Raw genomic sequence first — 16,640 nt, 5'->3', positions numbered from 1 at the left:
CTGCCAGGAACAATCCCCTCAGCCGCATTTGCCTCAAAGATTCTCTGCATTCCCACAATGCTCAGGGACCGTCTAAGACACACCACCGTCTGATCCTCTCAGCCCTGGGACCACCTCTCTGTCACAGGATTCACCTCACTGGGAGCTGTGCGTTCCCACCAGAGCAGAGACAACAGTTGGTCCCCCCTGAAAATGAGCTGCACGGTAGGCAAAACCTCCATCTGTGTTCAGAGCTGATGTAAAACAAGACTGTGAACTCCAACTTTCATCATCTTACAGAAGCTTTCTGCTCTGGTTAGTCGGAGGTTCACAGCTCATTATTCCCTCACACTAAAGTGGTGACCTAAGTTTAAAGAAGTGCAAGTTTAAATTCTAAAGTTGTTGTCCCACACCCGTCCATGTAACTGAAATAAAACGTAACATTTATGAATCCCAAACAAGAGCAGACACATCTAAGGGGAGATTTGTGTTTAGGAAGTATGAATAACTATCTGTGTATCCTGTAGCTGTTGGCTGGTAATATGGGAAACTCCTGGACTGAACTTTATGGGTTTTATTCAGGTTTTATTCAGGTAGCTGGAATCACCTGTTTCATGTTGATGAGTATGAAGACAAACAATTGCGGAGTCCTAAATTTTGGCATGTGATTGACAAAGATACAGAACCTTTTACAGCCCAAATTGTGCTTGAATAGGGTTCATGGCTGGCATAGTGGCACTTTGACACGGTAAACATGGAGGGATGAGCCTCATAATTGACCAACATCCAGTTCTCAGGTCTGGTAAATGATAGGTTGCATTTTCCCATCAGAAAGAAAACTCCCTCCCACATTTCCAACAACAAGTGACTCCACGCCACCGCTTCTTTGTGTTTCAACACTGGGGAGTCGGTCAAGTGATGGGAAGTGTCGTGAAGGTAGATGGAAACAAGGAAATTCAGAAATTTCACTCTAGATTTTACACTTTCTTGATGCTATGGGGGCTTTTGTTTGTTTGTTTGTTTTTAGCGAAGAGTAAATAACCAACAGGAATGAGTTCTTTGAGGACAAACGTGACTGTTCAGCTGCTTCACCTTTATCGTCTTTACTGATATTCCCAAACTTTGTTTTCGTCGCTGGACAATACACAACATGTCCAGTACGAGCTGGTCCTTGCCAACAATTGCAATTCATTCCTCAAGATCTCACACCATTGTTCGCTGATGGGCTTCTTCTACTGCGTCACAACCATGGGGAACATCGCCAACACCGCCAGCTTCTGGTGAAATTACACCGCTGCTGTGTTTCCAGCAAGAACCTCTAATTTAATACAGACTTAAAAACAAGCTGTGGGCATACAGACGAATGATTTCTTGCAGCAATTGAGTAACATCTATGTATGTAATTGTCAAGTTTATTATATAAGAAATGCAACCGAGCTTTATTTCATCAAAACACTCCATGAACTCCCAGCTGGATGCCACTGACAATATTACAAAGACAATTCCTTCCCATGTGGCTACTAAATGCTGTTCTGAAAATAAATGAGAATGCTTTCAGAAGAGCTCGCAGCACAACTTTTTGCAACGCATGTAATGAGAAATTGTGATAAATGGCAATTATCATTTAAAAGCTGAGCTCACCTCACTGGTAATGGCTGTGATGCTACAACTCCTCACAAAGCAACTATCAACCAAGCTCCTCACTGAAACAGGAGAATGTGAAGAAGGTGAGTTTCAAATCGTGCTTCTTTGGTTGTGTCTGGATTTATTAGCAAGCAGAAGAGAAAAAAAAAAAAAGATAAGTAATCATTCTACACAGTTTGATACAGTAACTTCATTTCTCTGCGGGAACTTTCAGAAAGCAAATAATTGATGGTCGTATAACTAAGCAAAGAGAAATAACTAATCTGCAGAAAACTGGGAGCTCCATGTAAACATCCAGTAAAGCATTTCTGCTGAGACAAGACTTTTGATAATTGCACCGCGGTGTAATGTGCCAGTAAAACAGAACAAGGTTTAATGATCAATCTGCTCAAAGTGTATACAAAGGACTGTAATCATTTTTATTTTCAGCAGGTGTGGACATTTGTTTCAGCCAAATCATCAGCATGGACAGAATACATAGAACTAATGCAATCTAGGGTGTTTGGGGTTTTCTAAAAAATGCATATCCAGTCTTCTTTATGCAGCCTTCTCTCTGTTTGAATTTGCAGGGACACACAAACACCCCCCCCCCCCCACACACACACACACCCCACACACACACACACACACACACTGATGTTGAGGCCTTGCATTTTGGCAGTTTTGGATGAGTATGAAAAAGAGCAACGTCAAAGCAGGAGGCACTACTTTATGAATCTGAACCACTCGCATCCGTCTACTTTGACAGAAGCATTTCCAGTAGAGCTCATTCCCACGTCAGCTGTAGCTCTTTGATGTCAACAGTGAGGATTAGTTCAGCAAAACGCAAAGTTCTTGGAGGAGAGAGAGAGAGAGAGAGAGAGGGAGAGACAGAGAGAGAGAGTATCCTGGGCCTGGTGTCCTTCCCTGCCTGTTGTGAAGGGCATTCAATCAGCCTCCTGCTGGGAGAGGGAGCTTCCTTCTCCCTGTCACAATAAGAGATTGGCCCGGCTGCAATAGTAAGAGAACGTCAAGCTCTCAGGATCTCATAATCCTCCTTCGCTGACAAAATCCACTCACCAGATGCAGGTATGACGTTGAGCGAAAGCAAAAATAAAATTCAGTAAATATCAAATCAACTGTCAGACAAAAGTTAATTTGTGTGAGCATCATATTAAACTGAAAGATTGAAAAAGTGTACTGGCAGTACATCGATGCCTCCAATTCAGGTAAAGATCCCTCCGATTTGTGGCAGCACACTGAAAATCCTGACTAAAGATCCTCTCAATATCGATCATCTTCCAACAAGTTCGCAGGTACGTGTGACGTTTTTCATAATACATCGGCACGGTCTGCTTTTTTCATGTGTTTTGTTTTTCTGTTTTCATTTATGCAGCCAAACAGTCTTTGCATCGGCCACGATTTAATTTATTCGTTTAATTTGTTCAATTAGAAAACGATTTTTTCCAAGTTAATTCTAAAATGACAAAAATGACTTCATCTGCAGCTGAAAATTAATACTGCATATTGAAAATGTTTGTTGTTTTGCCCCCTAATTCACCTTTTACAACAAGCTAAAACATGATACACTGTTATACTAACAGGCAATGTTATCGAATTGACATCATATGCTAGCTGTTAGCCAGTGCTACAGGGAAGGCGGCACACTGAGCATGTGCAGCCATTTTGCTCCCCGAGCAGGACGACTTGCCATTCAGTTCATGAGTTTTTTGGGATGTGCAGGTTGTTCGTCGGACTGTCATGTTTTTTTTTGTTTTTGTTTTTTTTACCCAACACTGAGAAATGAGGCCTAAAACTTTCAATAGAGAGTCGGTACATCTGTGCATTCTGCTTATTGGCAATACAGAATTCCATGCTGAGGACAGAGTATCAAACAAACTTAAATTACACATTTTTATCACATCCATTTTCAAAGTTTTGAGGAAGACACATCTTATATCTGGAGGTGATGACTTTGAATGTTGCCCATCAAAAATGTCTCTTTCCTCCACATCTGTCAAAACTGAACTAAAATTGATGATATTGCCATTATAAATCATAATATTCATTCCAAATGCACAGTATAAATGTGAACACAATACTTGTTCATTTTCAGGGTTTCAATATTTGTGTCTCACAGGTTTAAATGACCTCTGGCTGTAATGTGATGATGAACAGTCCTTTGGAAGCGAGACAGAGTGCATGGGCTGTAAGAAACAGTTACAAAGTGAGAGTGGGTGCTTTTAGTGCTATTTCTGTCCTTTTTGAATCCAGGTGAGTGATGTGAAGCTGGTGCTTGTCTGCTCGACTCAGCCTCACGCACCATTTTCTCCTTTATTTTATTTTTTTTAATACCCAATAGTAGAATCAGGCCTACTGTCGGGAGAAAATGACTTTGCTTGAGAAATAGCTGCAAATAAGCAAACAAATTAGCACGTGTGCAAAAGTGCATTGACATCTTGTAAGAAACAAGAAAGGGGAAACATGATCCTATTTACTATTTTATCCACCCAATTCCACTCTCGCTGTGATAATCGCCGAAAGTATTAGAACGCAAGAGTTTGGATGTTTGTACATCATCATTAGCATTTTGTTCAGTGAATGTTCTCCTATACAGTACTTCCTACATAGCGCGCTGAAATAATGCCCCAAAGGTTTTTTTTTAGAATCACCAAGAGATGTTATTTTCATTTCAGACCATAAGGCATCAGAGTTGTGTTGTGCACACAGGAGAGAGAATTATGGTCGCATAAGTGCAGTATGTTTGTGGTGGTAATAATGAAAAGCAAAGCTGAAATGAGTTTTGGGGGAGAAATGCTTTCCTGTTTTTGCTTGGCAGTGCATGTTATACAGAAACATGACTGCGATCCAGATAACCTTTACTGCATATCAGACGGGAAATCCTCTTTCATCAGGGGAGAGGCGATGGAAAGCGCATGTCCCCACAGACGCCTACATATCCCTGTGATGATGGGTGGACAGAAAGATCAGGGATAAAACAAGGCAGTCACAGAGGCAATATTTCCTCCAAGGCTGTAATAAAATGTCTTGGATCTCAACTGTGATAGATTTTGGTTTGACACTGTGTAAAGAAACTTTCCACACTATCCTCTTTCCATCTGTAAGCGCATGGGTCAACAGTTCGTTTATTTGTTTCACGTTTGTTCTCCACTCCCTGCAGGCAATAGTTTGCAGAGAAGTGTCATTGAATAAAACAGACAAACATTTAAGCTGAGAGCTGCCCTGACTGTAAAACAGTATCTGAAACCAGTTGTATCGATTTCTTGTCCTGGGCACACAAATGCAGAAGCCGGGTAGAGTACCATCTTTATCTCGACTTTCCATCACCACTGTGAGTGATAGGTGGGGCCCTTTGCTAACAGGTCTGTCCTCTACATACATAGAGCAGCCTTACCCTGTCTTTTGCTCACACCCTGCCAGCCCCATCTAGCCAACACTTAAGACTATTTGACAAATGGACTGATGCTATCTCGCCCAGAAATACATTGACTTCAACAAAAAGCAATTCATGGGGACATTTTGGTATTTATAAATGTCAACTTAAGTAAAAGCTGAGGTCTTCCACTGCAAAGGTTTTGTAATTAAAGGTCAGCAATTGTGATAAAGCTGTTGTTTTTTTTAGGGGGGGGGGGTTGGGAAAAAAAATCCATTTTCTTTACTGGCACAGAGTAGACCAACCGAAGACAATCTGAGACGCGAGCTAAAGGTCTGCATTCAAGAAAGATAGTCCGAGTGAGTGTGCAACAGAAGCTAATTTTAGGATAAGCTAAAGATTCTGAAGGTTTGATGTCTTGAACTGTCTACAGAGCAAAGAAAATAAACACTAAAGAGGCTGTTGTTAAGTTGATAATGCTCCAATCTCCCTACATATTCTTCAAATAACAGCGCGACGCTCTCCTAAATTACAGACTGACCTTCTGCACTGATGAATGCTTTCTACAGTAAATGTGTCTGTCAAGCTTCTCCCTTGACATCTCAGAAGATGTCAGCTGCTCAGCAGAGAGCATCCATGCAAGGAACAACTCCATTTAAAAAGGGCCATGTGCAGAATCGAGGCAAAAAATAAATACGAAAATAAAGAGTCACCTGTCAAATGAGACACCTGTTCACACGGCTAACCGGGTGACAGATACTGTGGGGGAGGGGGTCTTGAACTGCAGAATAGGGCCTTTTCAGGTGGTGACAATAGTAGTGTTTCTGTGAATACATTTTGATGTAAGGCAGTACCCACACCCGACCAATAGGAAAAAGGGTTTTTCACTTGGCTTGAGGAGGTTTCAGCCTATTTTTAAAAAAAGAGTAAGAGTGCAAATGAGAGACTGAATCCTCTTTCAGGCCGGAGGACTTAGGTTTCCCCAGTTTTCCATCCATTCATTCCATTTTTGTAAAATTTCAGGGACACTTTTAGGGAATGTCTTTAAATTGGGCCCAAATGTCCACTGGGACTCATGGATGAATTGAAAATATTTTGGGAATGAAAGGTCAAAGGGTCAAGGTCATTGTCACTTGACATCTACACAATTTCTGTCTAATTTGATATTCTATATTTGATATCTCTGGAAGGCAGAAAAGGAATTCAAGGTCACTGTTATCTACCGCAGGAACCCTTACAGGGAATACCTTCAAATTTGGCATAAAGGTCCACTGGGTCTCACTGAAGAGTCTGAAACCTTCTGGCAGTGAAAGAACAACGGTCAAGGTCACCGTCACCTGACATAAACACAATACCTTAGGAAATTTCTCCAAATTTTGCTAAAATGTCCAATGGGACTCGAGGATGGTCTGAAAAAAATGTCTGCAGTCAAAGATAAATGTCACTGTGACAGACACACAAGGTGGAAGTGTGATATTTCTGGTTCGTAGATAGTTGCAGATGGCCTAGATGACCTCTTGTTCTTCCATTTTGCATGTTACAATCACAGGAAACAACGCCTCTACTGCCTTCTTCTCCTGACTGATATGAGGATTATGCAGGATGATTTTCATCCCATGATTTTCTCCAAATCATGGGATGGAATTGTACCTACTTACCCTTTTTTTTGTGCAACATCTGCAAAGATCACTTATAATTCACTTGACAATAAAACAGAAACATGATTACAACGTGTTAACTTTATGAACATGTACTTCTAATGGTTGCTCAACTAATTGAAATTCACGATTTGTAGCGAGGGAACACTATTCCTGTTTCATCGGGATATCCAGGAAGTAAAGAACTCTAAACGGAATTGAAATAAACTTTCAGACACATCTTCTGTTCTGTAGTGATGCCAGATCATCCCACCACTTGATTCTTTAATACATCAGTTCATCAAATGCATCCCTTCGTTCACATTGTGCCACGGGTGAGCAACTACGCTGGTTGATAATTCAATTCTCTGAGGCTATATTAAATTAGTCTCATGACCTAATTAAAAATTGATGTTAACTGATGCCCTGCATTTTTATTAGACATCAGTTCATTACCGAACTCTCGACAAAAATGCATTCAAAACAGGGACTACATTAATAAACATAATCAATACTGCCAGCAGTAACAAACATGCCAAAATGTTGTTTTTTTTTTAGCTACAGCCAACAAAGACAACCGACGTGAGCTGATTTATTGTTTTGCTGCATTTTACAAACCTTAAGAGTGTTGCAGAAATATGAATTGATGACATGTCTCTGCTTACATCAGGGTTTGGTTTTTTTTTTATTTACTCTATTTACATCAAAGTGTTACCAGGCCTGCGTTCCATCATCTCACAGCCTCAACACTGACATCGGTCTGACACAGATTCAACCAGGACCCCTCTCCAACAGTGTGACATGTCGTGAACTTGGGAGGTTTGTGTGATGGCAGACATTAAACACCCTAAGCCTGAATGTTTGTGTGTCACATGCTATGTGAGAGGTTGCTGAATTGAAAAACCTAAAAACACTCATAGAAAGTGAGGGAGGAAGGGAGGGCAGGGGAGGGGGGGATTTTATGTAACATGTTAAGTCTGTATTTTAGACACCTTTAGGGTTCGCTGCATCTCACATCCCTTGCTAAGTTGCATCCATTATAACAAACCGAAGGGCAGAACTACAGTTATTTTTTGTTTTTTTGTTTTGGTTAATGTGTCTTCAGTAAGCTGTTAGTTGGGCATTGGGGAGGGAAACATAAACAGTTCTTCAAAAGCTGGCCTTGAATCTATGGGCTTCGCATAATAATGATGGGTTTGTTATTATTTGGAGCCAGAAGACTCTGATTAATCATAATATTCATGAGGCCTTGGTGACAGAGTGGGAGTGACCTTGACTCCTCTCAATGTGCTTATGCAAGCCCTGGAGTCAAGAAATATCAAAGGGGACACAGTCCTGAAGATCTGGGGCAGAGACATCACCCACATCCCTGACAGACCTCTGGGCTAAATCAACACTTGCAGAGGCTGTACTATAATCTCAGTAAAATATTAGACTTTTAGGAGCTTCCTAACTTAGAGTTTTGGCCAAATCCTAGAAGGCAAAAGGATGGTACGTGTGTGTGTGTGTGTGTGTGTGTGTGTGTGTGTGTGTGTGCGTGTGTTTCAGCAGTCCACAAAAAGCTCAGATGGATAGAAATACAGCAGAAGAACAAAATACTCTCAAAATAACATCACAATTGAATGTTCTCAATTAGGTACATTGTCATTTATCAGACAATTTCATATGTAGTTCTCTCTCAATCTGTGCAATTTGCCTTGGAAAAAACATAAGAAAAAAAAACAGTCATAGTAAAAAGGACAGGAATGTAGTCAGAGGGTGCACACCTCCAACAAAAAGGTTACCTGGATGCAGAGTATGAACGTATACGGTTTTGATCCTCAAAACGTTCAACAATGTCCCTTGTAATTTTAGTAATATGACCTATGTTTCAAACAAATCCCTTCAAAATATGCCCAGAAGTTTTTGAGATGTCCTGTGTGAATGCCGCAGATCTACCTTTTATGCAATAAGTGATAGCCCCCTTGTAGCTCAGGATCCTGGTTTACATGCCCCGCTGCAGGCCCCCTGGATCGCGTTTGTGGTGACAGATGATAAATGTTAGAGCTCCAAGCCTAAATAATGTGACACCAAAGCAATAGTAGCTGGTTGGCTAGCTAGGACAGGTAGTTTGCCACTGTTTCTACAGCAGAAATAAAACAGATTTTCTGGGATGACCATATTTCTTTTTTACATGACTGAAAAATCAGCAAAAAAAAAACCCAAAACAACAACAACCTCACTCCATTCCCAACTGCATGAACCCACTCTAAGCTCAGTAATGCACGCTTTCCTTCTGTCTCTGTCAGCTCCTCTATTGTTTCATATTTATTCAGTTTTGCACTTTGGTTTCAGTTATCAATAAAATCATCAAATCCTGCCTGACAGCCTCCTGATTCTTCACCCACTTGAGTCCACCTGCCTCCATTCACTGTGACGGAGTCTGTGCAAAATTAACGTCTGATTAACTGAGACAGCAGGTAATTATGTAATCAGTCCATCTCTGCTATGCGTAGTCAGATAATGATGATGATGATGATGATGATGATGTGAACGACTGCTTGCTGAGGATGTTCCAATAAAAGAACTGTGATTTTTCAGTTATATACATTTAACCAGATCTCACTCTGGCGGAAGGCCCCGTAATATTGAGTTTAGCTGCATTGCTGTATTCTGAGGATACAACAGTACAGTTAAAAAGACAGATACATATTTCCTCTTTGCTGACAGCCGATATCCGACAACCCGACCATCGTCCGTCACTGTCAGAGGGACACGTGCCATTACATTCATATGGTTCTGTAATGAATGATGGCGTCATACCAAGCACATTCAGAGGCTATGTTTACATGGGCCTTAATAATCTATTCACTGAATTCTAAATAAGAGCATTTAGATTTTTTTTTCTTTTTTTAAACCTGTTCAGCAGCTGGGGCAAGCAGTATCGATGTTCCTGGTGCCTTGTTGTACTGAAGCAGTTTTACTCTGCACAGGAGGAATCTGATAAACTCCTCCTATCGCCATTTGTGCTTAATTTTATTAGGAATGGTATTGGTTCATTGATAAAGCTACCGGACTGAGGCTCAGGAGTGGATAGGAAGAGAGAACAAGGACAGGATAGGGAAGACGGGGGGGGGGGGGGGGGAGAGACAAAAACAACAACAATAGCAGAAAAACAAACAAACAAACAAAAAAACAGTAACAATAACAACAGAGAGAGAGAAAAAAAAAAGAAAGAAAAGCCATTGGTTGCAGAATTTCCAGTGCAGGCTTACCATTTGGTTTAATATAATTTTTCAAATAAGTGTCTGAGTGTGTGATTATGGATCAGTTGCGCACCGCATGTGTGTATGTGTGCGCGCGTGTGTATGTGTGTGTGTGTATATGTGTGTGCTACGGTTTGTCTTGGATGCTGTGGGTAGCTGACTGTAGCTGATGTGGGGGACCAGGGCATCACACCCCCAGTCCAGGATAGCAGGCAGGTCAGGACCAGGGACCAGGGACATTTAGATTTGATTAAGATAGTCACATCAGTTTCTTATAGAATGCCCCATGCATATTCCTGTTTACATGCTACAGAGCAGCAACATTCAACTCACGAAACACACCCTTCAACATCGGCTCTGTGTTCCTTCAAAAATTGGACCTGAAACCTTTTCTGTACTGTTGTTACCATGGAATAGTTTGAGTTATTTCCTCATAATAAACTCGAAAATTGTGCTCAGGTGCAAGTTTGTAACATTTGCTGGAAGCTGGACTCTGCACTGTGAAGTAGTTCAGCTTCCGCACATGCAGCAAAATATACTGTGAAAAATCTAGCAGCGGGTATTAGGAAGGTAGTACTTTTAATGCAGCATCAGTTTTAACAATATACCACAAACAGTGAGGAAAAAGTACAACACATATTACATTGATTTCAGAAAATATGTGTTGTACTATTTATTTATGTCCCAGTGAGGAGCCTCCTAGTGTAACATTAGAAGGAATAGAATAATAAAATTAATAGGGAGCATTATTCATTCAAGCCTTCTCATTTATTCTGTGCCGTCTCCTGTTTCTGTCAATTTATAGCACTCCAAGGGAGGCACCTGATGACCAGATAGACCAGCTCAGCCTTTCTTGTGGTTCACGTTCTGCGGCGCCAGCAATAGCTGTCAGGGACATTTAACACAGAATTTGCATTATTTATGAGGCTACCTTTGGAATTCTTTCCTTAATTATGTTCCAAATTTCCATACAATACTTGTGCACTCGACTTCTGGTGCCCTATGAATACAGGCCTGGCGTCTAAACAAATTGAGTTGTTGTTGTCACGGTTGCTGAGTGATTGTGTTTACCTCACCCTTCCTGCCACTCCCATTACGGATAAACAAGTTTTAACCAATTTACAACATTTAAAGCGCTATGGTTTCCTTGGAAACTCCGTCATCCAATCAAAAAGCGCAGTGCTTATCCTCACCACCCACCCCCACCACTCAGCCTATAAATGGCAGATTAAGTTAGGGGATCCATTCTAAAACAGCCCTGGGTTACACTTAAGGAAGCAAAATAAAGCAGGAACTAAATTACCTTTGTTTGCAGCTGTGAATGTTATTACTCAAAGTCACTTTCATACAGTTGTCTGGGAGGGATCCCCTTTATTGTTTGAAGGTTTTTTTGTTTTTTTTTTATAAAGAACAATGCTGTTTATTTTTATACACTTGACAAAATATCACATTTGGATTGTGGATAAATCCGCATTAAACCACACACACGGTACATTACATTAGTTTTTCTCTCCAACACACTGCTCTCATGTCATTGTTACCTCCTTCAGATTAACCTCGGTCTGTGTCCAGGTCATGAAGCAATACCCAAAGATTCTGTTTGTCCAATCAAGAACTCACATTGACAGAATCCTGATCTATCACCGTCGTTATGTTCTGGCTGCCAGCTGAGCCATTTAAAAGTGTCATTTAGCCTTTAAGTGGCTGTGAAAATACTAGTGTATCACTGCCAAGTCAGCGACACACGCTGAGGCTGCAGCACTCATCCAGCTTACTGGCACCAGAATTCATATGAAAATATAAGATGACTTAATAAGCAACCTTATAAACTATATGTCATTCTTAAACCAGTCAATCACCAGGAAACAAAAGGCTCAAAATGATGTGTATAGAGTCTTGGTAGAACAAAGCCAGAAGCAGTTTGAAATAATGACAATCCTCAGTCACAGGATTTGGCTGACTCCCAGATTCACAACTAAATAATACCTCTTTTCCAAATAACAAAGGAGTAATCAAGTAACTCCTTCAGCATCTGGCAGAGTAAAAGATGAATTCCCTCATCAGATCATTCGCTGAAGTGTTTAACAAAATCTTTTATTTTCTGAAACTAATATTGTGAGGAAGGAGTGACTGCTGGGCAGTTAACATTATTGCACTCTTGCACTATCACACTTTTAAACCAAAAAGAAGAGCAATATCAAAATAAAGTACTACAGAGCCCTAGGTTCTTGTATGCCAACTGGATATGACCAGTTAAAGACAGCAGGGGCTAAAAAGTGAAATTTGCAGAAACATTTTAAAGCCACATCATCCCACTCTAATCTAGTCATGTATATACGAGTTGTACTGAATTTCGTTACTGAAAAGATGTATTTGTTACATATTTTATGAAGATTTTGTTGCTATAGGACCCACTTGAACATGTAATGGTGCATCATTACTTAAACACTCACAGCAATTACAAAGCACCCCCCTTCCTCTCCCCTCTCCGCCCCAACTCTAAACACTCTAACAACTACAGAAAAGACATTTTTATAGAATGACCAGGATAATAAATTTGATACACCTGCATTGAAGCAGTTTGTCAATGTAAGTAGAAACAAATTAAACACATAAACAGACTGTTCTAAGAGGAGAAAATAAAGACGTCATGAAGCAACACAGTTAACAGCTTAAAAACAGGGCGATTATTCTCGCTGGATGGACTTTTGTATTGAAATGACCAGTCTTTGAAAATTGTTCTGACAATTACAAAAGGGTGTTGCATATATCTGTAATGGCTATTACCGTCAATGGATGGATTTTTTGGGGAGTTCTTTAAAAGACACCTCAAAACAAATGTACAGAGAGAATTATGTGCGACATTAAGAGGCCTGAGGTGTTCTGGCATAATCAAGAACAAGTCAAGTCAAGTCAACTGAGAAATAAAGATTTTTCTGGCTTGAAATGTGAAATCATTCCTGTTTTTCTTATAACATTCATCCTTGAGTTCTGGTAGATGTTAGAAATTTCAAGGCATTCCTGAGACATTGCATCCATATCGGGTGATGCCGACCTTGACCTTAGGCTCCCAAAATGTTCTCAGTTCCTCTGTGAGTCCCAGTGGATGCAAGTCAAAAGGGTTTTGAAAAATAAAAATATGAATGGATGTTATAAATAACCTTTAATCTGAAAATCCAGAGTATTTGGCTTCATCTAAGAACAATGATGAGCCATGTAGACAGCATTTCCATGTGTGTGATTAACAGTTTGTTGCATACAGACGCAAATGTTGCATCACACATCCAGTCTGTAATTATATTTGTAGCTTTGCCGTTAATAATTTCTCTTAAGCCTGATCACGGCACGAGAACTTCCGCCCTTCCAAGAAACACCTTTACAAACGTGGTTTTTACGAACAGCGCAGCTCACAAAGAGGATGGAGGAAGGAGCCGATCTATTCTGAGCACTGTGACTGCTTCCAGGGGACAGAGCAACAGATGCAGGGAGAATCTGAGGGAGACATGAAATGGAGGAGGACCCTGCAAGAAAATGGACATGGACAGAAAGAGAGAGATAGATTTGGGAGATCTAAAATGATAGTGACGTTGTCTCTAGACAGCGCTCATTTCTCCATTCGGTGCTGAGGGAACATGGCTGAAATACAATACATTTGACAGCGGGGGCAGAGATGAGGCGGTGGATTTACAGTGTCATACATTGTCAGCGTAATATTCAACTCCTGTCATCACAAATCACAGGGCACTGTGTACTGGATAAATTCTACAACTTATTTGCTGAGAAGAGATATTTTCTGTTTGTTGAAAGGGTGGGGTGGAAAGATAAAAGCTTTGACTTAAAAGCTCAGATTACATCTTGTGCTCCAAACACTAAATTAACCATGAGGACCCCCCCCCCCCAATCCATCCATTATCTATACCGCTTATCAGTTTAAGGGGTTACTACAGCCTATCCCAGCTGACATTGGGCGAGAGGCGGGGTTCACCCTGTATGGGTCGCAGGTCGGGTATGAAGTACAGATTGATAAAATATCAAAATCCAAAATAAAAAAAAATGAATTCTTGTTTCTAAGTTTCAACATGTTCCAAAGGTTTAATCTGAAATCAGAAGAGTGAATTGAACCTTTTTTTTTTAATCTTGTACACACACACACACACACACACACACACACACACACACACACACACACACGCACGCACGCACGCACGCTCACACACAGAGGCTTGCTGCTGTCATTGCTGGTGAAGGAATAACGCAGCTTGGTACAATCGTACGTTTTAAGAGGGCGTGGTCAACCCTCCCCACTTCCTTTTGAAGTGCTGTGAATCGTGTGCAGATGAATGAAAGCCACTTTTGCTTCAGTTACTTTTAACTTGGGCTTTGATGTGCAAATCTCTTTAATTTTAAGCGTATGTGGTTGGAAGACGGACATCCACAGCACCAACGTGAAGCCAGGCTGACAATTCAGCACCGTGACAGAGACAGACAGAGATATGATTCCAACAGTCACTTTCTCCTGATTTTATTTGATTAAAAAAATGGCCATGAAGAAGATGTGCGTTTTTGTGATGAAAGACTTGCTCGAGATCCCATCAGAGTCAACAGACATATAGAACCTGCAGCCAGTCTCCTAGAGGAGGACGGGCTGTGGCGAAACCCACAGCACACTCGCCATGTTCCCAGTACTGCCTTCTGATGTACATTTTCAAGTATTGCGTGAGAAAAAGTTGATGAAAACTAATTTTTACCAATAATCAGCTTTTAACACGAGCTTGAGGTCTTTCTTTTCCTTATAAATGGAATAATACATGTGTAAAAGCAAGAGACTGAAAGCCTAGTTTTTTATTCTGATGAGATAAATCTTTATCCATGGGGGTAAAGTTGGGGGCTCTGGGCCATATTCACGGGGTGATGGTAATCTCTTCTCGGAGAAGCTGGATTTCTTTTAATTTATGATGATCAAAAATAACTGATACTAAATTGGTCAGTTGATCAACAATTCTCTGATTGTTTAATATCTAAAGTCATGCATTAAAGTCCAAGTTTCTCAGGGAGTGAGATGAAGGAGAGTAATAGTCTGTGAAGACATGAATAAGTAAGTAAAACAAATCTGCCCGCTTGAAATGAGCGGTTCATATTAATCAACTAAATGACTGCGTACGAGTTGCCCTTTAAAATCCCAGCTGTCCCTGGGGAAGAGCTAGCTGTTAATATTTAATACATACACGTGTAGTGTCACAAATCAATCTGTCATACAAATTAGCTCAAATTAATTCAATTGGATGTTAAAAAGCCATCTGATTAACATGAAGGGCTGACATCGGCGGTGTCGCGAATCTTACTTGATATTGTCGGGGTGGCTTCTCTTTTCTCCATTTTTTTCTGTCTAAACTAAACCCAATGTCAAAACACCTTCACATTTTTGAGGCACCCTAAATATAAATGGCCGTGGAAAGTCCGCCTGTGAGTTGCTAAGGTTAATGTGGCACAGGCATTATTAGTGCTAATGAGGCTTTTTGTTCAGATTCTGCTTGGGAAAGCAGCCGAGCGGTCCCAGAGTTAAGCGGATATTTCTCACCGGCGTCAAGGTGGCAGCGCATCATAAATATGTATGTACCTGAGGAAAGCAATAAGACATCATCATCACAGAGATCACCCCGCTGTCAGTCCCCTCAGCAGGGCCCATTAAAAAACACTGACAACCAGAGCCCTTGACCTGCCCCTGCCACCCCGGAGGGGTGAGGGAGCACAGCATCGTAACCACCGCCCCTCCACCGTGCTTCTAAACATCTTTTTAGGGTTTCATTTACAGATATTTAGCATTTTGATTTAACAGCTGTGAGGTAAAGGGAAGATGTTGTGATCATTATCTTTGATATATTAGGAGTAAACATGGATGATCAACAAGCCCTGCTTCATGTTCTCACTGTGACATTTATATTTAGACGTGAAATAGAAGCATGAACAAGAAATTAATTAAAAACTGTGAAATATCTATTCCGTCACAGCTGGATGAAAAAATAGACATTCAGCTTTCAAGTGTTTCTTAGATTCATCAAGACATCAGATACACACGCCACGTCTCTCTGGATATCGTGCAGCTAAAAGAGGTAGAGTGGGCAACAATCACGTAACCTTATATGTAACAATTAAAAACTGATAATTGAACAAAACTTTACAAATAGAGCATGCACTGTCCACAACAGCAATGACGACACAACATTCCCATTTAATCAAAAATAATTCAGAAAATCCTGAATTGTGTGACATCGACCCAGTTTATAACTGGGTCAACAACCCAGTTCATCCTCATATTTTGACGAAATAAGAAAAAAAAAAGGTGTATATTTAAGGTGTGAATGCAGGCGGCATCAATTGCAAACAGGATGTTAACGCCCAACTTCAGAAGAATTCTGACCAGGAGCACAGCTAAGACCCTTCCCCTCATGAGATGTGCATCACGTTTGTTGACAGTCCATTAGCTCTTCCAGCATGTTAGCATCCGACCTCAGAGCTCCAACATGGAGATAACAAGCACGCTGCCTTTTTACTAGCCGGTGTACGCGAAAGATGTTTAACACAACACACCAGCACAAACTGATGAAACAAAACTCACTCTTCAAGAATGTTTTATGATGCGATGGAGAGTGAGGCACAACAACAATCGTGGATTGGATTAAAGTGCTGAAACACAAACAGAGTGTGATTAGGTGAAAATACAACATCGATGAAATCAGCCCCTATAGACTGAATCCTTTGATA

The 16,640-nt window shown here is 40.7% G+C and overlaps 1 long non-coding RNA gene across 1 annotated transcript in view; it reads right to left on the bottom strand.

Annotated features, from left to right (window-relative positions):
- The window catches only part of LOC147251851 (uncharacterized), a 112,012-nt gene that overhangs the window by 61,231 nt on the left and 34,141 nt on the right, over positions 1–16,640 (bottom strand). The window lies entirely within an intron of this gene.

Source organism: Aulostomus chinensis, chromosome 12 (genome assembly GCF_037954235.1).
Source record: "Aulostomus chinensis isolate RoL2024-O1b breed Wild chromosome 12, RoL_Achi_v1.0, whole genome shotgun sequence".
NCBI classification, from domain to species: domain Eukaryota; kingdom Metazoa; phylum Chordata; class Actinopteri; order Syngnathiformes; family Aulostomidae; genus Aulostomus; species Aulostomus chinensis.
This window is presented reverse-complemented; position numbering and strand designations above follow the sequence as displayed.